The sequence below is a fragment of the Scardinius erythrophthalmus genome (genome assembly GCF_964197995.2).
Source record: "Scardinius erythrophthalmus genome assembly, chromosome: 15".
Lineage (NCBI taxonomy): Eukaryota > Metazoa > Chordata > Actinopteri > Cypriniformes > Leuciscidae > Scardinius > Scardinius erythrophthalmus.
The window spans coordinates 21,614,984-21,640,623 of record NC_138235.1 but is presented as its reverse complement, the minus strand read 5'-3'; the positions used below and the strand labels follow the sequence as shown (position 1 = coordinate 21,640,623).

Below are 25,640 nucleotides of genomic sequence, written 5' to 3'. Positions count from 1 at the left end.
TCTTTATGACTTACCACGTTGGCATGGTTGACAACTATAAATCGAATTAATTTTCTATTTTTGTAAGCGTAAGAAAAATTACCACCCTTGTTATAGTGTATTATTCATTGTTGCAGTTTATATTTTTTTGTTTGTGTTTGCTATCTTTTAAGGCAACACTAAGTCATAAAAGACAGCAAAATTTTGAGAAACCAAAATTGTTGACGCTGAACTGATGGGTGATGCAATGTTTATCTAAAAAAATGACTGTATTTTCTCTCTCGTAGTAAAATAATAAAATGTTAGGACTCGCCTACTTCTTATTTATATAATGCAATAATACAATTAAGGTATATATATGTTTATTAATACTATTGTCAAAATAATAATAATAATAAATGTAGTTATTATAATTATTATAATTATTGCATACTCCGTTGCATTATTAGTGCCCTTCTTTTGTAGACCTATAGCACAAAAACTCTCGTGAACATTTCAAGATTTTTTTCGATTTTTCCCAGGGAAATCATACCGATTTTCGAAATGACGTTGAAGGCTTAGACAGGCCCAGCTGGGCGCTTTACTTATGCGGCCATTCAAGCAGAGGACGGAAAGGTCATCTCTACGGCCCGGTGCGCCTGGGAACCCGCTAAACATGGCGCCTGTATGGCCGCTCAATTCTAACCTAAACACACACACACACACACACTCATTTGCGCTGTCCTGATGCACACACGCTTATAGATTTAAGGAGAAATACCCATATGCACATCTGGTGTCATTTTGAGCGTGTTTTCTCAGTGATGGGTATAGACATATAGAATGCCATATAGCTATGAAGACATTGTCTACGACTAAATATCTAGTGCGCTTCTACCATTACGGTAACGTCATTTAAAAATGCTCCCATTTAGTGGCCACTTGCGAGTGGAAAGAAGTTTAATACTGCCTACTTGTTTAGAGAGGTATAGTAAGGTGTAACTTTGCAAACAGTTCCTGAGAGCAGAACCAGAAGGACCCTCAAGCATTGTCTGAAGAAATAAAGAGAAACACCCTCACAAAAGAATCCATTGTCAAGCCCGAACAATCTGCGGGGGCTCATAAGCTGTCCTCCACAATCAAGATGGTGGGCAATGATTTGAATGCGAGAGGGGCCTGCACTTTCCTATCTACCGAATGGTATTCGGATAACCGTCCTGTCAAACGCTCACGCGCGAAGTGTCCACTGCGTTGTTGGCAATTTCAGATAATGTCAGTATATGGAACTCGAAAAAGTTGAGTTTAAAAAGTCAAAAGGGAAATGTATTGCTTCTGGATCATAGGCTATATTTACTCCCCTTAAAACTGTCCTGAGTGGCAATGAGGTAAATTCATATAAAGGAGGAGAAAGAGAGTGCGGTGTCTAGAAGCGATTTATTGCCGCAAACACACAACCATCAAAAACAAAACGGATTTTGTGAGATAAATGTAAAAAATAAAAAAATAAATCGTTTGCACAAATTTATCCCTGTTAAAGAGTTTTGACGAATTTGTCTTAAATGAGTTTAGTTGTCGTTTGCTGCCAAGAATTAGGTCAGGTATAGCGTCACAACAGCGAATAAATAAAACAGCAAAAACATTGCAATAATATTTCAAATACGAATATTGGTAGAGAGAGTCTCAACAGTTGTACATTTTTTTTATTGTTTTAAATGCTATAAACAATTTAAAGTCCATTCAGATTAACTTTTTAAAACAGGGAATTTATTTTTGACGCTGTAGTAGCCCCCTTTTCAAACGCTAGGAAACCTCGCTGGGGACGTTAGTGCTTCGTTTATTAGATTTTATGTAAAATATAATGTTGTCCTATTTTCTTTAATGCATAACCAGACATTGTTGCTTATTGTCTTAAACAGCCTTTACAGAGGAGTGTTATGTGCACAAACATCTGTATTAATTAACCACTACTGAGCATAAAATCCTACACAGGTTCAGAACTGGACAATCCAAATAAACTTCCTCAGTTTGAGCATAAGCAGTTTAGTACAATACAAATATTTGTCTGACCTTTCAGCCTAAACATTGTTCCCCAGCTGTTTTATCATCTCCATAAAAACACAAAACACATTCCATGCACTTCTCTTCCCTGCTTCCCCTCTGGCTCTTTTGTTATAACATGCCTCTGACTAGAGCCGACTCCATGACATAGAATATGACACGAGAAAGGGGCCATAACCATGTCTCAAAGGAAAGTGTTAAAGACCTTTTATAACAAACGATACCGTCTGGAATCAAAAGCTGGATGATTTGAACTCTGCATGTGTTTCGTGATGAAACAGAATCCCAGTGAGTTAGTAAGTGTGCAAAGAAAAAAAAAAAAACAGACATGAGACATGTGATCCAGTGTGCTGCATTCAGTCATGATGCTCTTCAGAATTATTGACACCTTGCCTCTTGAGGTACTTGGGTGATGCATCTGAGTGTCGATATCAATGCAGGAACTTCAGTACAGTCTAATAAATGTCAACATCAGCAGCATTGATCCATTTGCACCACAGTTGGGATGGTATGGAAGTCTTTGCGGTCTAATCTGGTATTCATGGCACCTATACTGTCTTGCAGGATATTTTAATAGCATGTGACGGTGTTGAGGCTGAGGATGCTGTGCTATAATCAAATAGTCTCATTCTAATGTTCACATGGACAATTCTGTTCTAATAATGTTGCCAGTGCCCACTGTTTATTTATCATAATTTCTGCACATGTAACCCTGCCAGGCCACAATGAATTGATACCAACTACACACATTTTAAAAGCCCTTCCATCAGGAAGCTGTATGCGATTTATTGGGCAAATCAGTCTGAATAATGTCAGGTCCCGTATTCAAGTCTTTATGCATGATGAAGATGCACAATAATTCTAGATTTACTGATCCATTCCCAACTACAGCCATTCGGTCTAGTGTCCAGAGATGACTGGGATAATTCACCAGCGCTCTTGACTCTTCTTTCATGTTCTCATTGAGTCCATCCACAGAAGCCAGCAGTAGAGGGAAAGTCAACACTACCGCAGGCCTGGATTTGGAAACCATGTTGTGGTACAGACTGAAATAACTGAATTTTTTTTCTGTAAAAGTTAAAAGCAAGCTATATGTATTTGTGTGTGTTAGTTTGTGTTATGTATGTGAAAGCATTTGTATTTTGCTTGCTTTTCATCACTTATAATATCATATTAATAATATTTAGTATAAGAAATATACGTTTATGTGTGTATAATATATATATATATATATATATATATATATATATATATATATATATATATATATATAAATAATGTATATAATATATATGTCTATTATATAATATATCTTCAACATATCTTCTATATAAATTTAATGGTAAAATGAAAGAGATGATATATATATATATATACTATGTGTGTATATAGGCTATACTGTATAAAGAGATACAGCCTTTAAAGAGAAGAGTCTAAGGAAATAATAAAAAAAACAGCGAAATAACAAGCATTTTAAAATATTGTGTAGTCTATATTTTGAAACATTTATTACTATTATTATTTTTTTACTTTATACCCATTATTAATTTGTTCAAAAACAGCCTCTTTAAAAATTTTAATGAATTTATTAAGGTGAAGGGGAAAATATTTTTGCTAAATTATAACATTTTAAGAAATCTGTATTTGTAGCAATGGTTATTATTAAATGTGACAATTTTGTGCTGTTTTATTAGCCATTTTCTTAATTCATAACTCATATGAAGAGAAATGAGCCAGCAGATGCTCACAAAACAGATACATTTTCCGCGCCCCCCCATCGCTGCTTGTCTTTGCCGTGTGTGTGAGAGAGGGTTTAGCATACAGCTGTTTGAGCTTCGCCTCTCCTCTCCTCTCTGCTTTAAGGTCTGTCGTCTTGAATCACGCTGCCCGGCATCCATCCCACATCCACCCTACGGGCTCATTAAGGACGCGTTGTTTGCCGGCCGGTCACCTGCATTTCAGACGTGAAGTGCTTGTTATAGTTTTATCATGTGCGGTTCCAAACATTGAAGAGTGTTACACTTCTGTGAATCGGTTAAGAAAGGTCGCCTTTCTCTTTGAGGAGCGATGAATTATGAATATGATAAAGTAAGGCAGGGAGAGGAGGAGTGTTCATGGACCATGTCTATTACAAACATACATTTTGCCATCTCACTCACCCAATTATTTCATATCATGCTCACTGTCTTAATCTTTCCCGGTTGTCCCACATAAGGAAATCAAAGATCCGAAGGATTATTTCACTTTTTAAATACCTAACCTTTCTCCTCACACTCATTATCTGACTGGTAGAAATCCCAGCGTAAGCTCCCCATCCATCTGAAGCTAAAATGTTGCAGGCTTTCAAATAGCAGTGTTGTCATCTCTCTCTCTGTCTGTTTTATTCCCAAGGTCTCAGGGTGAGGGTGGGGGGGAGGTGGTGAGGTGATGAAAACAGACATCTTCTGAAAGGTCAGGTTTTGCCGTGATCTTTTTTCCAGGTCAGCTCCTTTAGTCCTGCCCTGTGCAGACATATTCAAGCAGATACCCATCACAGAAATGACTGATATCGGAAAAAATATCTGTCATCTGCCTTTTACATTTACAGTAAAATTGCTGATGTACATCATAATAAATTAAATGCATGTCATTGCATCGCTGTGTCTCTGCTGTCACAGCAATACAATGCAATTCTTAAAAATGTTGATGTGAATTGTCCTTTGATGGATTTGCATTAGCATCTACTACCCATATATGTGCAACAACAAGCAAGTTTATCCAAAAAATAACAATAAAATCACTGTTAAAGAATGTACCCTTCCATGGGCCACATATAGGCTACATTATTTAAAAAAAGAAAAATGTCTTATTTCTTATTTTTGTGCTGTTTTGTTTACATTACTTTGTATCATTGCCTTAATTATGCGATATACACCCTGTATATTTTTTTTTGAAAGAAATAAATAATTTTATTCAGCAAGGACGCATTAAAGGATGCAGGGACAGATTTATATTTCAAATAAATGCTGTTCTTTTGAACTTTCTATTCATTAAATAATCTTGGAAATATATATTCCATATAAGACATGTGTATATATATATATATAATATAATTATGCACCACAACTGCTCTCATCATTGGTAATCCTAAGAAATGTTTCTTGAGCACCAAATCAGCATATTAAAATGATTTCTGAAGGATCTTGTGACACCGATATAGAAATGTATATATATTTTAATTTATTTATTATTTTGCAGTGGTAAGAGATATCCAAATATTTAATGTAATGTAGAATTTTGCTTTAATTGTGTGATTTAATTAATGCCTTGATTTCCAAGCTCAAATAAATGTATAGATTAAATAAGACCGAGAACTGAGAGCCTAAATCATCACAAAGGCAAATTAAACCACAGAAAAACAACTGAATTATATTCTCATTTCTCACCACAAAAAATATTTACTCGAATTTAAATCAAAAGTATATAATCATTAGTTTAATGATTCGTAAAGTAAAAGAACAGGATCATATGATTTGGTTTTGTTTTTTAACACGTCAAAGTCTAGCTCAGCAGTGCCTTGGACATCACCCCGCATTACTGGCCTGTTGGCCACTATTATAGCACAGGCCTGGGGAGGGGGTCTGCGGGCCCAGTTGGACACTCTGAGCACATTAAGAGTGGCTGTCTTTATTGGATGTGATTGGTCTTAGTGATTTTATTGGTTTCATTGACTGTCTCTCCAGTATTTATGGGCCCTCTCCATGCACTCTAGTCGGTGTAACGGAGGGCCGATATGAATCTGATGTGACAATAAAAGGGCAATTATGTACAGCGAGTAGAATATCTGCTTCCTTTCACCTGGGAGAGGAAGAAGGAAGGATGAGATAAAGAGAATGATTTTCTTCTTCCCATTCAGAGCACAGTTATTGTTAAACATGGTGCTCCCATCAGACAATGAACATATATATATGTAAATACAGCATCCTCTTTGTGATGTATATGAATGACTTCTGAATGTCTCTTTAACAGGTCACCTGACAACACGATGTATAACCTGCTTCAACATCCCCCTGCTGCTGTTATTTACAGAGGGATTAAGACTTAAGTCTTTTCTAATCTATCGTTTTACATTTGCAAAGGCATGTCATTCAATACGACGTTTATCTTTTCACTCTTAAAGGGATAGTTCACTAAATAATGAAAAAAAAAAAGCAGTAGTTGTTCACTCACACTCATGTAATTTCAAACCTGTATGACTTTAATAACCAAACCGTTTTAATTACCATTGACTTCCATTGTATGGATGGAATTTTTTTTTCACAGAATGTTTCATTCACAGAAGAAAAAGTCGTACAAGTTTGGGACAACATGAGGGTGAGTAATTTATGACAATTTAAATTTTTGGTTGAACTATCCCTTTAATTCCAACATGGTCTTATCAGAAAGAACTTAATCAGGTAATCTGAACCTGATTGGCCCCAGACATATGTTAAACTAAAAAGTCACCTCATGCACCCGGCGAGATCCAAATATTACGCCCTGATATAATTCAAGAGAAGTTGAATAATTTCAAACAAAATCAGACCAAAATGTTCATTTTTGGAGCTCCTAAATGGCTTGACAAAGCATTTTTTCTATAAAAGTTCACTGCTACCTTTGGTCTATGGCGATTACGTACTAGTTAGGTGTGGCTCTGAGGCTCCGCCTTCTTTCTTTGACGTAGAAATCATCTCTGGTTTATTTCTTTTGTTCAGTCCGTCAAGATCAGACATACGCTAGTAAAAACATGAACACACTGGAGAGCTGCATTATAGTAGAAATAAAGGTTGTAATTCTACTTGAAAGAGGCATTGCTTTTTCATGTTTAACACTGTAAAACTGCTTGATTGGTTTTTAGGAATCTATTGTGTAAAGTGCTATTTAAATAAAGTGATGTGACTTGACTGGAGTGCTGAATTGCAGAGCTGGTGCAAACATATCCAGGTCACTATGATCAGATGCTTTCTTAACTGCTGTTTTCTCACTGCTGTTATTTTTGTTGTGTGTGTTATTTTTATTTAATTTTTTTTATTGAGAGGACAGCATGCAGCACATATTCACATATTCATCTAAACGTTGAGATGTTTGAGTATATGGGGCTTGTAGACCTTATTTACAGCAGCGCCATCTTTGATTTTTAACGGGAATAAAAGCGAGGCTATGAGGGAGAGACATGCATCTCTTCAGTGGGTTGTACTGTTATTTAAGGTGTTTTTGGATTGTTCTGCTGATGAAACGCTACAAAAATATATTTTTTAAGAAATTTCAGTAGACAAAAAACTCCAGACAACATGGGCTGTGGAAAATGATAAGTGATCTAAGAGCTTTATGCAGCTTTTTACAGCGGATTCCATTGGAAACACTGCAAGTCTATCCCTCAGCCTCACTTTCATACCTGCCATGGCGCTGATCTGGTCTAGAACATTTAGTATATTCATTTGGTCTATTGTTGAACATATGTACAAAAACCTGACATTTCCTCTTAAATGTCAAAATGTGTCATTGATGTAACTGTACTTAAATTAGATTCTTTTTTAGCATTAAATGCATTAAACTGATCAAAAGGGATAATGTTACAAAAGATTACCTTTTATTTTGAACGTTCTATCCCTGAAAAGAATCCTGAAAAAACAATTTCCACAAAAATATCAAGCAGCACACCTGTTTTCAACATTAATAACAATAAGAAATGTTTCTTGAGCAACAGATCAGCATATTAGAACTAAATTCAGCTTTGTCATCAAAGGAATAAATTACATTTTAAAGTATTTTCAATAGAAAAATGTTATTGTAAATTGTAATAATATTTCACAATGTTACTGTTTTTACTGTATTTTTGATCAAATACACGCAGCCTTGGTGAGCATAAGAGACTAAAACATTTGATAAAATCTTACCAACTCCAAACTTTTGAATAGCAGTGTTCTCCCATCTCCAAGAGTATGTCCTGGTTTTTTGTTTTACAATGAATAAAATATGAAGAGGCGAGTCGCTTGTCTTACATGCCTCTCAGAAAATAAATCAGTCTTGTGTCAGCTGACCTGGCATTAAATTCTGTGTTTGATGGAGCTCTTTGGTCCGCACCGCATGAAATATTGTTGTGGTGACAGCGGGCCACGCGTGCTTCTGTAAAACACCGCTCTCAGAGTCACCTCTATTCTCACTCTCGCTCGCTCGCTACTCACGCAAGGGACAGAATAAGACAAGAGCTCCGTCGACAGCGAGATATAATGTGCACGTGTTCACGAGCGTGTGGACGGGAATAGTGATAGTTGGCAAAACAGGCTGATAGATCATTTCCACTGTATCTGGGAGAAGGTGTGAAATGATCAGAATTATTTACGGCTATTATATCCAATTAAAGCTTGTGAGTGCTGTTGTGCCGTTTTATTGTGCTATAAACTGCTACCGCGTGTGCTTGAGTAACCAAACACAATGAGCTCCAATACAGGCGGTCTTACTGGCAGGAACCCGGTCAGAGGGTTGGCGGGGGGTGCGAAGAGGAAAAGAATTAGTGGAAGATGTTAGGGGCTGGTTTTGGCTGTGGCCCTCTGGCACCGGGGTCTCTACGAACCTGTCAGCTTTGTTAGTTTTGGAGCGAATCCTAGTTGTAGTGTTTAAATGGTTCATTCTTCCACTTCAGGCCTATTAAAGCCCTGGCTAGAGAGTAATGTAAACTTAAAACAGTTCATATAGCCTCCAGTTCCCTGTCATTCTAATGGCTGAACCCATTACCCAACTCTGTTGTCATGGAGAGCTGCTCGTTTGTCTCCGTGGAAACCTTGATTGCCCAAGATGTACTGATACGGTCAGATCAGGAGTAATATCTTTCGGTCTGACTTGCTCAAATCTAATGACTATCGAACATTTAAAAAAAATGGTTATAATACCATTGGTTTTTAACACAGTTATGTGGGTACATATGGTTCACGACTGCATTCAAAATCTGAAAACATCATCTTCTGTCATGAAGGTATGTTTATATATTCTTGTTTTGTCAAATATGAATCATATGTCAATCCTCAGAATCACGAGTTGGCCGAGAGAGGGAGAGGACACACTCCGGTGACTCTTCATGGTGTATGAACACACACACCGCAAAAATAGGTGTGTCGTGTGTGAATAGTGTGAAGTGGACTTGGAACGATTTTGTATGGAGCTTGTTTGATAAAACTCTTGTTATAGTATGATTTAGTATTTGAGATCTCATCATAATCTTAAAGGGACAGGTCTTTTCTGAAAAAGTCAATGGAGTCTGATGTTGTTCTAGACCCCACTGACTTTCAATGTACAGATGAAAACAGTTGAACCATTTTTCAGAAGAAAACTCGTACAGGTTTGGAACCACATGAAGGCGAGTAAATAATGACTGAATTTTCATTTTGGAGTGGACTGTCTCTTTAAGAATGGCAAGTAAAATGCTATGTTATGAGGTTATTGAAACTCGGATGTGTTTGCAAGTCTTTTTTTTTTTAGATTAATATTCTTTGGTGTGAAGATGGTGGCCTGAAGTTTGACTTCCTTCTCTATCCTTTCCTGAATTTCACACTGGTCTCCTCATATCCTTTCCTCTTCTCTCGCTTATCCATTTCTCCAAGCTGGCTTTTTATTCATCTTCAGCTTCTTTTCTCTATCTCACATCCTCTTCCCGCCTCTCCTTTTCTACTCCTCTCCTCTCTCATCCCTCTCACTCATCCTTATTTCTCTTCTCTCTTTCGCTCTATCCTGCATGCTTCAGCAGCCCCTCTCTCTCTCTCTCTCTCTCTCTCTCTCTCTCTCTGCCTTTGCTTGCCCGCAATTTATGCTGATTGGACCAGCTGTTCCACTTAAAGTTGCCATGGCAACCACAACCGGTCACCTAGCAACCATACCCATCTCTCCGAGCTCTCCACAGGCAGAGAGAGTGAGAGAGAGAAAGAGGGGAGGGAGGGGGATGTGAAAATTCCTTTGGATTTATTTTGATATATTTGCGTGTGTGTGTATATATATATATATATATATATATATATATATTGTTTTAACAGTATTCATGGAGAGGATCATAATGTTGTATCAGGATCATAATGTTTCAATGTAAAAAAAAAAAAAAATGGACAATAGGTAAAGTGGGACATCTTGGGTTTTTGTGTATGTATTTTGTATTCTATATTTTCTTTTTTATGGAGATCTTAAGCTATTTAAAGTTGAACTTTGTAAGTGGATAATATGATTTGGCATCATTTACCAAAATGACAATTCAGAAAGCGTCCCACTTTACCTGTATTTACCTGTTTTTTTATTTTATTTGGATTAATTCAACACTGATTCCTTACTTATTTTGCACCAGTCAATTCACTACTGTGCTTCTTCATGGGCAAGATGATGCAATTAAACCACCGATCTGAAAGAAAAAATCTTAAATTCCATTCTTGCTTCAATCAGAGTATATCATATAATAACTGCAAAGAAAATGTACCACACAAATTTTGTGGCATAGTGACAACTTTCCAGTGTCATGTAGTGCTTGTGTTACACTGTAGATCTCTCTCTCTTTCAGTGCTATTCTGAGCTAAGGATCCTCTTGAGCTGTGTATTATCTAACATGTTAAAGTGGAGCAGCTTACGCGCTGCTTAGTGCTAATGGTCTTTCCCTCAGATCTCACCTGAGTCTCACCTCGCTCACCTGATCCCAGCCCATTCCTGACAGGTGCATAAGAACATTCTCTGAGGTGCTGAAAGTTAGTATAATCTGAGGATACTCTTTCCAGGAGCTGCCAAGTGCCACTCAATACTTAAAGGGGTGATTGATTATGATTTCACTTTTCTAACTTTAGTTAGTGTGTAATGTTGCTGTTTGAGCATAAACAACATCTGCGCAGTTACGACGCTCAAAGTTCAAAGCAAAGGAAGATATTTGCTTTTAAAGAAATTGCTACAACAAACGGCTGGTTGGGACTACACGACATTCCTCCCGAGCAGGGCCGGAGTGGGGCCACTTTTCAGCCCTGGAGTTCATGCCCAAGACCGGCCCACTTTTTCCACGGTGGAATTCCAAATTAGCACTTTTTCCAATTTGGATAAACGAAGCAACAGTTCAGTTGTTACTATTGTGTAGTTGGTATTAATACCATAGTTCAACAAATAATGTAAAGGTTAAATAATAATTCACTTAGACTTTATAAGAAGCAATTGCGATTTTATATCACACAATTCAGACTATATCTCGCAATTCTGTATTTCTGACTTTAAAAAGAAGCAATTGCAACTTTATTTCACGCAGTTCTGACTTTATATCTAGCAATTTCTGACTATAAGAAGCAATCGACTTTAATTCACACAATGCTGACTTTATAACACGCAATTGCGACTTTATATCTCACAATTTTGACCATCTCGCAATGCTGACTTTATAACACGCAATTGCAACTTTATTTCAGGCAATTCTGACAGTTATATCTCGCAATTCTGACTTTATAAAACGCAATTGAGACTTAATATCACGCAATTCTGATCGCAATGCTGACTTTATAACACGCAATTGCAACTTTATTTCAGGCAATTCTGACTTTATAACACGCAATTGAGACTTTATTTCACGCAATTCTGATGTATTCCGAAATGTAAACTCGCAAGTGTGAGATAAAAAGTCGCAATTATCTTTTAAAACGTTTTATTCTGTGACGCAAACAAGCTTCCATACCTCCTGGCCTCTTCCTCCCAGCCATCCTCCCTGACGCGTACCGTTACGGTAGGGCCGGCCAGGCGCGGTAGGCGCCGGCGATGCCGCGGCCCGCGGCCGCAGTAGCCTACCTAAAACGTTTTGGAAAAGACTGGCTGTGGACCCAACCAACTCTATAGTAGGGGAGGGGAGAACTCCCTCACATGGTACAACCCATGCAGAGGCTGCGCGCTGCAGTGTCAGAAGGCGGAACGTGTAATGTTACTAACGTGACATTGAAATGTGAGAAAAAAAAAAAAAAAGAAAAAAAAAAAATCCTCGACCGGCCCAAAAGTGAAGCGGCCCACCGGGAATTCTCCCGATTCTCCCGATTACCCAATCCGGGCCTGCTCCCGAGTTAGTGACATCACTAACCCTCAAATTTACATGAACCCCGCCCCCGGAAAGCAATTTATAGATTATCAAGACAGAATATGCTAATCAGTGACTAGAAGATAACTACACTTAAGCTGTATAAATTCATCAACTAACCATTCAGAAATGGTTACATGTTGTACATGTTGTCACTTCTTCTTGAGTCTCTCCATCATTGTCTGACTCTGGTTTGAACATAAAATGCTAAAAGTTTTTGACATTTTCAGTGCATGTCTGTGTGAGGTAATCGAAGCTGTTGTTGTAGCTCCGCCTTCTGTCCCGGGAGCAGCAGCTCATTTGCATTTAAAGGGACAGACACAAAAAACGGTGCGTTTTTGCTCGCTCCCAAAAAGTGACAACTTGAACATGCTATTTAAAATATCTGTGGGGTATTTTGAGCTAAAACTTGGGGACATCAGAGACTTATTTTACATATTGTGAAAAGGGCATTATACCACCCTTTTAATAAACTAAGATAATACTATTTTTATCATCATCATCATCATCATTATCATCATCAATAATGATACTATGAAATCACCAGACTGAAAGAAACTAATCCAATATTGCATTCTGCTTGTATTGTTGCATACTGTTGCTCAGCAATAATAAAATAATAATAATATTAATCATAATTATTATTATTAGTTAATTAATTATTAATAATATTGTTATTAGCATTTATTAATAATAACATTAATAATAATAAACACTAAGAATAAGTGTGTGTGTGTGTGTGTGTGTGTGTGTGTGTGTGTGTGTGTGTGTGTGTGTGTGTGTGTGTGTGTGTGTGTGTGTGTGTGTGTGTGTGTGTGTGTGTGTGTGTGTGTGTGTGTGTGTGTGTGTGTGTGTGTGTGTGTGTGTGTGTGTGTGTGTATACAGTTGTAATTAGAAGAAACACATCCACACTTACTCTAACTTTCATAATTACTTCCCCAGCACAAGTAGAGAATATACTGTATAAGGAGCAAAAGCTGTAAAAACATAAGACAGATGAATACATCATCACATTTATATGAAGCAGTGCCTGTTTGGTGTTTAGATACATGGCCTAGTCATTATGAAGTAGTAAGGAAAATGCAGGATATAACTGACAAAACTCACAAGTAAGTCTGCATATACAGTTGTAATCTAAGTTATTCAACAAACACCCATTGCAAATCAGGTTTATTGGCTAAATTTACAGACTTTAAGATGTTTGCAATGAACAAATCAAACAAAAGTAATTGAAGTAGCTCAACACAAAAAAATGAAATGTTTCAAGTGGTTTCCCCAAAATCAACTGAAAATGACTGAATGACTTCTGCAGTCTCAAAATTATTTAATTATTACAGCTGTGTGTGTGTGTGTGTGTGTGTGTGTGTGTGTGTGTGTGTGTGTGTGTGTGTGTGTGTGTGTGTGCATGCTATTTTATTTTTTTATTTACTTTTACTGTAGTTTTAATAATATTTTGAGCAAATATGCTTCATGTTAATTTTAGTAAAATAGTTGTAGTTTCTTTGTGCTTTTGTCATTTTATTCTTTTCTTTTTTTTAAATATTGCTTTTTAGGTTTAATTCATTGTATTTTATTTTAATTTTTTTATATATTTCCAGTTAATAATTTTAGTGCTTCAACTTTTTTCATTTTTTATTTAATTTGATTTCATTTCAGTTAACAAAATATAATAAAAAAATAACTAGGCTGTATATATATATATATATATATATATATATATATATATATATATATATATATATATATATATATATATATATATATATATATATATATATATATATATATATATATACACACACACAATTTTTTTATATTGTTATGACTTTATTAATTAAAGCATTAATAGTAATAATAATAATGTAATTTTATTTGAAATCATTTTTATTTTTTACATTTAGAATTTCATTTGTTGTTGTTTTTATTTTTATTATTATTATAATAGCCGAGCAGCAGTTATTAATTTTCTTATTAGTTTCAGATTGTGTGTGTGTGTGTGTGTGTGCGTGTGTGTGTGTGTGTGTGTGTGTGTTTCAATGCAGTGTCTGAAATGGCCACTCACTTTGCCACATTAAGTCCTAATAACAGGCAGCTTTTCACTTTAAGGTGCGATGTGCTTTCGGCTCTCTCTGTTGGGCTGAAGAGCTCATGTTTATTCATGTCTTTAAGAGCACTCCTGTTTGATTTAGCTGAACGGACCAGTTTCCCTGTGTTTTTTCCTTCTTTACTTTAGAAACACATTCATATGGAAATGACTGCCTACTTACCTGCTCAGTATGTGTCTCTCTTTAAGCGTAGAGGTCAGTCTCACTGGAAAACTCTGTGCTTATTTTATTGCCAGGCTGACATAATAGATGGCTCCTCTCTCTCACTTCACTTTCTCTCTGAATTGTGTGGAGAGGTTATGATGAAATGATTCTGCCAAAGTCACTGTAACGACACAAAAAAGTTTGAAACCTGCTGCTCTAGTAAATGTGTGTGTGCGTGTTTGATAGTGTCCAGTGTGTGTGTGTGTGTGTGTGTGTGTTTAGGTCAATGTTGGGGTAATCTCCTGAGCTCATCCTCACTTCTCTCTGCAGAAGGGGGGAAATCCTCCTGGCCTTCTATAATAGGATCTGTTCTGAGAGCGCTGAAGAGAGGTGTGTCTGTTTCTCCTTCCACCGGCTCAATCTCTTTCCCCCTCTCGTCTTCTCTTGCTCCAGCCCCATCCGCCATATTAAAGTCAGGTAAAACACTGGTTTCAAGCCGTCTTGGGAAGATTAGAGTACAGGGTTTGGCCTCAGCAGTTCAAAGCGGGGCGTCAGTTCTGTCTGTTTGCTTTATTGTGCTCTCTGCACCGTTGTGTTATAAATACATCCACCTGTGGGGGAGTGAGTGAGTCAGATGTCCCTCCAGAGTCCAGAACATGGCTGCCCAAAATAGTCAACTCTTTTACATTTTTTACAAGTGCTGCTGGCCTGTCTAAAACTCGCTGTTTTGGGTGCTTGCCATGGCATTGCTAAGGTGTTCTGAGGGGATGGTAATGGGTTCTGGGTGGTTAGCGGGTTGTTTTGTGCTAGCTAATGTGTTCTGAGTAGTTGAAAGTAGGCTTATGTCCTTATGTGGTTGCTGTGTTTAAACAGACTGCTAGGATGCACTGGATGGTTACTAGGGTGTCGCTACTCGCTAGGTCATCACTTATTGGTTAAAATCCCTAATCCTAAGTATAGGCAATAGCTAAAGTGTTCCTTGCTTTGCCACCACTAAGCAGATCTCCAGACATTTACTGGTTCAAATTTAGTTTAGTGAACAGTTAAATGTAAAAATAAGTGAGTTATAAATACAGGATATGCTGTTGCTGTATGAGGTGATTGTGTTCGCCTGCTCATTTTTCTCATCTTTTCTCTGCTGTTCATCTCTATGCCCTCACATTCTTTTAATCTTATTGTCTGTCTCTCTCAATTCATGTTTTTTTTTTTCTGTTCTCCAAACTCCACTCATGATGTCTGTGTGAGTAAGCAGGTCACAGAACAGTTACTCATTGATTGGTTCATGTGTGTTTATACACTTCAATGTGTTTTATTCACAGCTCATATGCTAGTGTCCCTGAAACACACCCAAAGACAGAAAGAAGGTAATTTCTTTATGAACAAATGACTCTTCCTGTTTTATAGAAGTAGCATACGTGTGTGTCACTCAGTATAAACGCTAGTGACGTCCTTCACCATATAAATGCTGAGGTGACATGATCTCCTGTGTCCCTCACTGCCTCCTCAGAGCGAGACGTAATCTTGCTGATCGGAAATCTCAGACTTAATTATCCACTCACACACACACACGCACATGCGTTTGTCGAAGCCTCGGCTGGACATAGAGGTCAGAGGTCAGGGCACAACTGCCATCTGCGTTTCCCTGTTCTCGCCTCCCCCCTTAAGTTTCCAAATGTCACATTTCACCCCAGCGAAGAGACACCTGCCCCCCCTGCAGAGGGTCTATTCTGTGGTGCAGGCGGTCATTGAGTCTCTTTGTTTGTAATGATACATTTGTAAAAAGCCATATATTTGTGACCCTGAGTCTTTAAAAGAGCAGGGAATTAAACATTTTCTCCACAAAAAAAAACACGAAAAAACCCCCCATAATATTATGGTATGGAAAGGACTGGAAGGTTTTTTTCTTTTAGATTTTCAACACTTTTTATAGGTGTTTTATTTTTATAAGAGAGAAGAGGAGGTCCACAATGCCAGCTAAGGCACTTTTTTGTTTTTTCTATTTCTCTAATTTTTCCCAACCATATTTTGCACTTTTGTAATTTGATATGCCATGCTCACCTTTGTTTATGTTCATGCTTATATATTTATTTATAAATATTATTATATTGTATCTATATTTGTTTTATGTATGCTGTATATTTCTTATTTATTCGCTGTATATATATGAACTGTTGGTAAGTTTTAATTTCATACAGTCTTTAGTCACATGATCCTTCAGAAATCATCCTAATATGCTGATTTGCTGCTCAAGAAACATTTCTTATTATCAATGTTAAAAACATTTGTGCTGCTTAATATTTTGAAAATGTCATTCATTTTAAGGATTTTTTGATGAATAGAAAGTTCATTAGATGGTTTAAGTACAGCATTTATTTTAAGAAATCTTTTGTAACATATTTAATTCTTTACTGTCTTTTTTTTAATCAATTTAATGAGTCCATTTTAGGGAACCAATTAGAAGTCTCTAGCTGCCACTACAACAGTGCAACATTGCCAATATACTGTGCTTTACCTATTTTAATTCACAAAAAATGTAACCAAAAAAGAAAAAAGTTAATTAAATCCATCTCTAACCCTATAAAATACAACATTCAGTTTAATGTGGCATGACACAGTTGTATGTTGTGCATTTTTTTTAAGTGCAAGTTAAAATGCACTAACATTTATTTGACTGGACTGAATGATTTAGTAATTTCTTTCTTCACATTCTGTGATCATCTGTGTGTCTGTACAGTCACTGCTATCTGCACCCGGTGGACCAGACGAGGGATTACACCAGGATTAAACATCCTAATCTGACACACACTCTGATTGGTCCTGAATAAGGAGGCAGTGATACTGTATGCAGAGAGCAGCGCTCAGCTCTAAAATGGTGGAAGAACCAAGAGACCGAGAGAGAAAAAAGAAGTGAGTACACATACATCCATTACAAACACTCATGTCCCACAATCTAAGTATGGAAAATACCATCAAAACACATACGCACACACACCTGTGATTTATCATACACAAATTAAGCCTCACACAACGTTCTGTATAGTATAAGAATAACAGCGTTCTTGCAGCCGACCGTTTGCTGCTATTACAGGAAAAAACATCACCAAATTCACTATTGATCAACTCTCACTCTCTCTCTCTCTCTCTCTCTCTCTCTCTCTCTCTCTCTCTCTCTCTCTCTCTCTCTCTCTCTCTCTCTCTCTCTCTCTCTCTCTCTCTCTCTCTCTCTCTCTCTCTCTCTCTCTCTCTTCCTCTCTGTCAGGTATTTGACCTTCCTCTTCTTTTCTTTGGTTTTCACTGCAAAAGAAATGAATAGAGAGATAGAAAGCTTAACTACAGGAGAGCTGTATTTTGGGAACAGTGGGGTGGTGGGAGAGCGAGTTTGGCTGCTTTAAGCCGAGCTTTGACTGCTGGTTTATCTTTATTATCGGAAACCATAATTGAATATCGACCCATGGCTCCAGTATTTTAGATTTGGAGGCGTGCTTCCAAAATATTGCCAATAACAAAGATGGTTTTTCATTTATTTTACACTAGGCCTATATTTGTGTGTGTTCCTTTATCAAGCTTCATATTCAAATTATTGGACTAACATTTTTAAGTGCATTGGATATTTTTTGTCCTATATTTAAATAAACCAGTTCAATGTATGTCCTCCCCACTGAGGACTTACTGTAAATGTCCAGTGCTTCAATTCAGTGACATTTATCCACTAAAAGAGAATAAAGAATGAAATCCTGTCATCATTTTGGCTCTGTACGCTTTCGTTCTCAGGAGGTAGCCTTCTTCGTGCTACAAAATGATTCAAAAACGATCATATTTAATTCAAACAAAAATTAATCTGTTCGGCAGCCAGATGGTTATGAGTCTCACATGAATTCAAAAGACAGAGAAGGAGAGAGAGAGAGAGAGAGAGACATTTTCCCTCAGGACAGTGCAGGGATTATCGTGCTCGCTGGAAAATTTTGATTTGCTTTTGTGCGCACGGGCCCACACAACTGCCTCCATTTTCTACGCGTGTTGTCCAATTATAAAGCTCACAGTGTTTCAAAGTATGCTTGTGTTCTGTCTACATCCCCAAATGACCAATTTTTCATACAGCGTTTGCAAACTTTCTGCTTTGAATTTGCGTATTGTCAGAACTAATGTACAACTGTTGCAAAAAATGTAGCTTTAATATTGTTTTCAGCTGTAGTTATTTAGGACAATAGGAGGGTGCAGAGCGTCCTGACTCACGGTGACCCCCTTTGTTCAGGCGAGGACACACAGACAGATGGTTCAAGCCGTCCTGGCGAATTTGTTACCTTTCCGTATGACGTGCAATATGTCGACGTCCCGACCGAGCGCGCGCAGAGACAGCAGCTGTCCATCCATCACGACTGTCAATGCGGAATAAACGCTTCTCTCGCCGCTAATGTGGCTTGAGACACTCTGAGCATAATGAATCTGATGATATAATGTTTGTGTTCTGGGTGATGATGATGAGGGTAATGATATAAAATTGCCTTATGCGATTGTTTCAGCCTCGATTTTGATAAGGCGTACTGCATAGTGATGCATTTCAATCGTAAATTCAAGCGTAAAACAGTGCTGGAGGACAAATCTAAAAAGAAACAAGAGAATAATAAACACGTATTAGCAATGGAGACATTTACAGGCCAGCACGTACACTCCCTCCACGGCCCCTCGTCATTTATCCGAGAGATTTCTGGCTGGGTCTTTGGAGAAGGGTTGTGTGGAATTGGGGTAATTTGCGTGAACGGGCATTGATTTACATTCGCGGCAGAGGTTAATGACAATGTCGTTCCTCGCCGCCTGTTCTTTTCATTGTAATGTTGTTAGGGAGAACCCAGGGCCGCACACCCCGCCCCCTGTTCCCCCCTTAATATACGACTGCCAGAGAGACCTGAAACGCTTCCAATTTGCTTTAACGTTCGCTTGGAGATCTACAGTATACCTCCTAATAGATCACATGCAGAAGGGCATTTTCTCAGTTACTGCTGATTTGTTCAGGTTTACCTGATGGACAGAAGCAGAGAATCATAACGTGTGCATATGTTAATGTTCACTGATAGATGTGAGTGAGCTGGCCTCTTTAAGGCGAGAGTAGAGGAAACCGGAGGCAGTTGGTGTGAGGACACAGTCAATCTGCTGATCTATTTTTTATTTATATTTTAAAATTGACTGTTTTCTTTCATTTATTTTCTTTTTATTTATTTAGTTTTTTGCGCTTATTCACTACTTTTCTTCTGCTGTAGAAAGTGACTTTAAATTGAAACTATTTTCCCTATTCTAACAGTCAACGGGAGCTGACATGCATTTATTTGATTAAAAATACAGTATAAACAGTAATATTGTGAAATATCATTACAATTTAAAACAACTGTTTTCTATTTTAAAAAGTACTTTAATTCTGTGATTCCAGTAAATTTTCAGCATCATTACTCCAACCTTCAGTGTCACATGATCCTTCAGAAATCATTCTTAAATGCTGATTTGGGGCTCGAGAAACATTTCTTATTATTATCAATGTTGAAAACTGTTGTGCTGCTTAACATTTGTGTCAAAAACCGTGTGACGTATGAAGTTTGAAACAGAAATCTTTTAAACATTTTAGAAAACATTTTAAATATCTTTACTGTCACTTTGATCAAATGAATGCATCCTTGCTGATTTTATTTTCAGGAAAAAGGAAAAAGACGTGTATTTCCCATTAGTGAAAAAAATTGTCAATGTCCCCCAGTGTCTCTTACTCTTAGATGACAGCCTGTCTGGTAGACTATATCTGCATCTCACATGCACCCACAACACACTCATTAATACAGTGAGAGGAAGAGTGAGAGGAAAAAATGGTGGATGGTTTGAAAGTGAATAAACAGAGGAGCAGGTCAAGATGAGAGATCAACCTGTATTTCTGTCAGTACTAATAATTTAACTCACGGGTGATGTGAAAGTCTTCTGCCCTTCTTTCTGTCAGCACAGTTCAAGGCTGTTTTATAAGCTACTGCTGATTTTAGGGGCACTGCTTCAAGTGACTGATGTAGCAATTCTGTGTCTATAAATCACTAATGTTACTAAATGGAATCTCAAGGAACCTGTGATGAGCTGACCCTTCAAAATACTATTATAGGTTCAACACAATCTAAAGAGACTCCATGCAGGTTTTGAGAAACATCCCAAAAATGCTGCTGAGGAATTGCAACTATAGTTGGAAATGCATTATCTGTCTGTTCTCTAGCAGCTGTGGTATGCACCAGTCTTTGGGGGTTTCTTTGGTTTTTAGTCCTGTTGTAATTGTGCCAGTGTATTTTACAATTGTATATGTCAATGTGTCAGTCCAGAAGACTGGGAGTGGGATGGATTCCTATTTTTTTTCTCTTTTTATGATGTAAATGATCTGTGTGGTTTTTAAGAGACAGCTCACCAGGGCTTGAATTTCGGTGCGGGATTGCGGGTATTGCGCATATTTTTTATCATTCCCGCAGGTCTCCCATTTATAATGCGGGAAATTGCTATTGCTAATTGTGAATCAATGGCAAACATTGATTCACTTTAGCATGTAGGTTCAGGTTGTATTAGTAAATTAATCCACGCAGATGGAAAATCAAATCAGTCATTTTAAAACTGTCTGCGAGACGCAATTTCACAAACAGCGTGAGTGATTCAGCGGCGCTGCGTCTTCTATCTCGCGTCTCTCAAAATGGGTTGCACAATGCAATCGTTAAGCGCGCAGCAGGCGGCGGAAATACACTCTCGCGTTTCGGGAGTCGATCGGGCCAGCATTGCATCACGAGTAACTAAAGTTTACCATTTGCACGTCTTTTCAAGTCTCACCAGTTTAAACAGTCACGCGATTTTAAACTCTTCGGTACTTGCGCGCTGTCTGAGAGATGCTTTTTTCTCTGCACACATACATAGAGTAAAGCAGCCTCACAAACAGCTCGCGGGTAACAAAAGTTATTTTTCGTGGATTATAAATCGCTTTAACAGTCAAAAACATAAGAAAATGATGTCAATTTCGGTCTTGGAGAGTATCCTCTAATCTAAACACAGTCGGTTATGTCTTAAATAAGCATAAATCGCACGTGACCGTATAATGAAAACAGGATCCGTGCACTAGCTCTTAAAGGGACAGCAGCCATATGTGTCTGTCATTAATTTGTTTGTCAAAACAACAAAACATAGCTTTCATTTTAAGGAATCAGGATTAATAGCCTATGAATTTAATTTAGTCAGGACTAAAATACTACCCAGTGTTATTTTACATTTGATTAGGCTACTTTATTCAGTCTCTGTAGTATTTCTGAATAGCCTACTAGTTTTAGACCTAAGCAAAAACTTTTCTCTTTATTTCTCTTTATTGATATCTTTATTCTATTGTATTTATTTGTGCTACTTTTTTCAATTTAATTCAAAGATTGAAATCAAGCTTCCTTGAGTTGTGTAAATTCTTAAGAACAAAATGACCCCATTGTAAAAATGCAATGAGTAGGCTAAGCATACATTTAGGCGAGATAAATGTAATTAAAAAAAAAGTCTAAACTCCCCCCTCAAATTAAAAATTCCCCCCCATAAGAATCACCTAAGGGGGGATTTCCCCCCCATTTTCCAAAATGAAATTCAGGCCCTGGGCTCACGAATTCCAAACGTTTTGTGTATTTACAATGTTTCTTTCTCTTAGGGGGCTTTCACACTAGCACTTTTGGTGCGCACCCGGGTTCGAATGACGTCAGAGTTCGGTTCGTTTGGATGATGTGAACGCTGTTTTCCGAACTCGGGTGCGCACCCGCGAACCGTACTCGAGTCCGCTTAAAAAGGTGGTCTGGGGTACGGTTCATGTGAACTCGGGTACGGTTCGCTGCTGATATGAACGCAATCGAACCAAATCGCGGAAGTGAACCACTATTGATGCCATATAATGTGGTGCGTGCCTGCGTGCGTGTGTGTTTAACAACTTTAAAAGGGTCTATACACTTACCTTGACGAAAAGCGGGATTGACGCACTGCAAGCAGAGATGATTTCTGCTTGCCTCCACAAAAATTGTCTTCGGCGGACATCCCGCTGTCTTTAGAACGGTTTTAATATTTTTGCGGCAGACAGACGCTAGTGTGTTTCTGTATCTTTTCTTTGAAAACAAAACCAAAGGTTAAAATAAGAAGAACAAACGTGAAGCGAGCAATTCTATCCATTTTGACGCCTTTTCATAGCGGTTACCAAGCAACACGAGCACGCGCCAGCTGCAGCTTGATGACGCAAGCGTACCGCGGTTCAGATACAAATAATATAATGTGAACACAGTCCATCGGGGGCAGGGGGAGGGGGGAGCAATCGAACTCGGGTTCGGAACAGGCAATCGAACCAAGTGTGAAAGTGCCCTTAATCTAATCTAGTGCAGATTTAGAGACAGACAAAGGTAATATATATGTTATCAGTGCTCAAAGTTCGCATTTAAATTTTTAGCGTTCCTTCACTTTTTCTTGCACTTCTCACATGTTGCTGGTGTAGTGCAGACCGGAACTTTTCCACTCAGAGTCAAAGTGCAAAGTGACAAACACCCCCCGACCCCCATCACAACAGTATGGGGTGAGATGTATATTAAAACGAAACTGTGTATTAAAAACAGTTAAACCTCCCAGTGCTGTTATACTGTGTAATTCGCCACCAATCAAATCTGAGGAATGGAACTAACTGTAGGCTATAACTCATTTTACAGTAAATAAAGAGGAGCAAGCATTGATGCGTATAATATGATTATGAGGAGATAAGGGGAATTTCAGCATAAAGAATACTTTTGGTGGTTGCTGTGCTGGTACGTACTCGCGCACTCGCTTCGCTGTGCTGCCAAAAGCTCTGGCCATCTGTCACACACTCATCTTCTCTCACTGTGTGTATACTACACTCCCTTAAACACCAAATCAAGGATATTCTCAGCTTGCTGTAGAGAGATGTATGTCATCAGTAATATTCTTGCTGACTCCCTGGACTCGTTCCAGCTTGAGCAGCACAAATCTCTTGATTACTTTAAATTAGCACAGGCATGCCAATTCACTGACCTGAGTTTAATTTAGTTCTCCACTGATTGGTTTTACTTTAATTAGTATTCCTTAATATGTTAAGCATCAGTACTATTACTCATACTCTAAATTAAGGATTTGATCAAACCCCTAACCCAACCGTATGTGTCCACTGGCGTGGGGTGAGTGGAGTTGGACATTTTCTTTTCATGGTCTGTGGGATCTGGGTGACTAGCTTGCGCAATGGATTGGGGGATTGACAACAGTGCGGAGTATGTGGTGAAAGTTGATGAAAATGCTGAACTTTATGGAAATGAGAGGGGAAAAATGCGAAGCGGCAGCCTATTGCTGTGAGGTGAAGACAAGGTTGTGATATCTCTCATAAGTGTTTCAAAATCTGATGCCAATTTGTTACTGAAGTACAGAACATTGTGTGTTTTATATACAGTACAATGAGTACTATAATAAATAAATATAATAATACATGGTGCAATATTACTTAATTACTTAATATTACTAATTAATCTGATTCATGTTTTTTGCCTGGTGGACAACGAAACAAGTGGAAAAAATCCCATACGATTACATTATTGAAGCAATATCTAGGACTTGGAGGTGATCTCTTGACTTTTGCATTAAACAACCACATAGCAACCCAATAAAAACCACTTAGTGACACCCTGGCAGCCCCGTTAAATACCCTAGCATTGTGGCAGCACTCTAACCAGCTTATGTTACTATGAAAAAAATCATTTTGATTTGAGATGTGCATGAACTGATGTGCCACATCCATAAGATTATTCTAATGGATAAAGAACTCTTTATGGACCTACACAAAAACGGGTTCACATCCCGATCAGGTTCATGTGATTAACAGTAGGAAGTCCTAACATCTATATATTCCTCCCATACTGCAGATTTGAGACGATCTGATTCTGGGTCTGTCCTGAAAGAGGCTCGGCACTGCCTCCTCTCTGCGGTGCTTCTGTGGAAGTGTGTCACGAGCAGATGAACCTGTGAAGCTCTACCGCAGCACCACTGAGAGTGTTATTGCTGGTGACAGTGTACTCCAGCGTAGAGCACGGCATCCATGACGAGATCGAAACCACTTCCTAACATTCATTCACAGATCTGAACGGACCAAATGGAGTCCAAACCGTCCACCCCGAAAACTCGGATGATTGCCATCCTTCTGTTGGGTTCAAGGTTGGCTAAGGGCGAAGGTCAATAGCAGAGACGCGTTTGTCTGTATTAGTTTGTATATATATATTCATGTTTGCATGATGAGGTGCAGTCTTAGTCCCATGAGGAGCTTGACCTTTTTAACCTTTAGTCCCTCCCCAGGCCGGCTGGCGCACGTAGACGTTACAGCCGGTGACCCCTGCAGAAAGCAGATGCACACAGAACTGCCACGCTTATGTTGATCTGCATACCAAATGTAATACCACCCCAAATCTCACCCCAGACACCCGAAAATTCAGATTCAACCCCCCACACGTGATCTCTGACCTCCCCAACATAATTAGAGAGAGTGAGTGAGGGAAGCGGCTCTATTTGTCTCATTTTGTGGGTCATGTGGTGAGGGGAGAGGTGGGGGAGGGATGTTCATCCCCACCTGACTCAACCCTCCTCCACATCACTCCCTCGGACGACTCCTTAGGGGGAAGAGGATTTATTGTGCACGCACTAGTGTGTGCGTGTGTGTGAGGGGGAAAGGCACGTGCCAAGTGTCTGGTGCTGAATCATACCCCCCCACCCCGAGGCCACATCGAATTTGCACACAACACTGACACACAAACACACTCGTATGAGCACACACACTCACCCAGTTATTAACACTAAGACACTCACACATTCACAGCTCTGTACATTTAACAGTGTTTTTTAACAACTCTGTCAAGTTTGTATATGTTGTAGTGTCCAATGTAGACAGTTCAGTGCAGTTCATATTAGGAGGTTTTGAATTGTGTTTGAATTGTATAAATATGGCCTGGATTTACAGAAACACTCTTTGATAATAAATAAATAAGGAAAGAAAATCAGAACACTCCTGTCAATATGGTGTTGCACAGCATCATGGTCCACAAGCAGTATAGCCAGTAGTCATGGAAACTAGAAAATATATGTAGGTTTGGTTCCTCATGGAAAATGTCTATTAAATACTTGCTGATATTACATATGTTACGGAATGACTGTGTCAATTGAAGCACACGGCGAAGGATGATTCCAGGAAATAGTCTTTTAATCAAAACCCTCAAGGAACAGGAAGAGAAACT

The 25,640-nt window shown here is 38.2% G+C and overlaps 1 long non-coding RNA gene across 1 annotated transcript in view; it reads left to right on the top strand.

Moving 5' to 3' along the window:
• Positions 1 to 25,380, top strand: part of LOC308703505 — a 60,048-nt gene extending 34,668 nt beyond the window's left edge. Inside the window, exons 4-5 of the long non-coding RNA XR_014031725.1 lie at positions 17,087 to 17,259; positions 24,282 to 25,380. This is a non-coding gene — a long non-coding RNA (uncharacterized lncRNA). The remainder of the gene's footprint in view (positions 1 to 17,086; positions 17,260 to 24,281) is intronic.
• Positions 25,381 to 25,640: the final 260 nt, after the last annotated feature.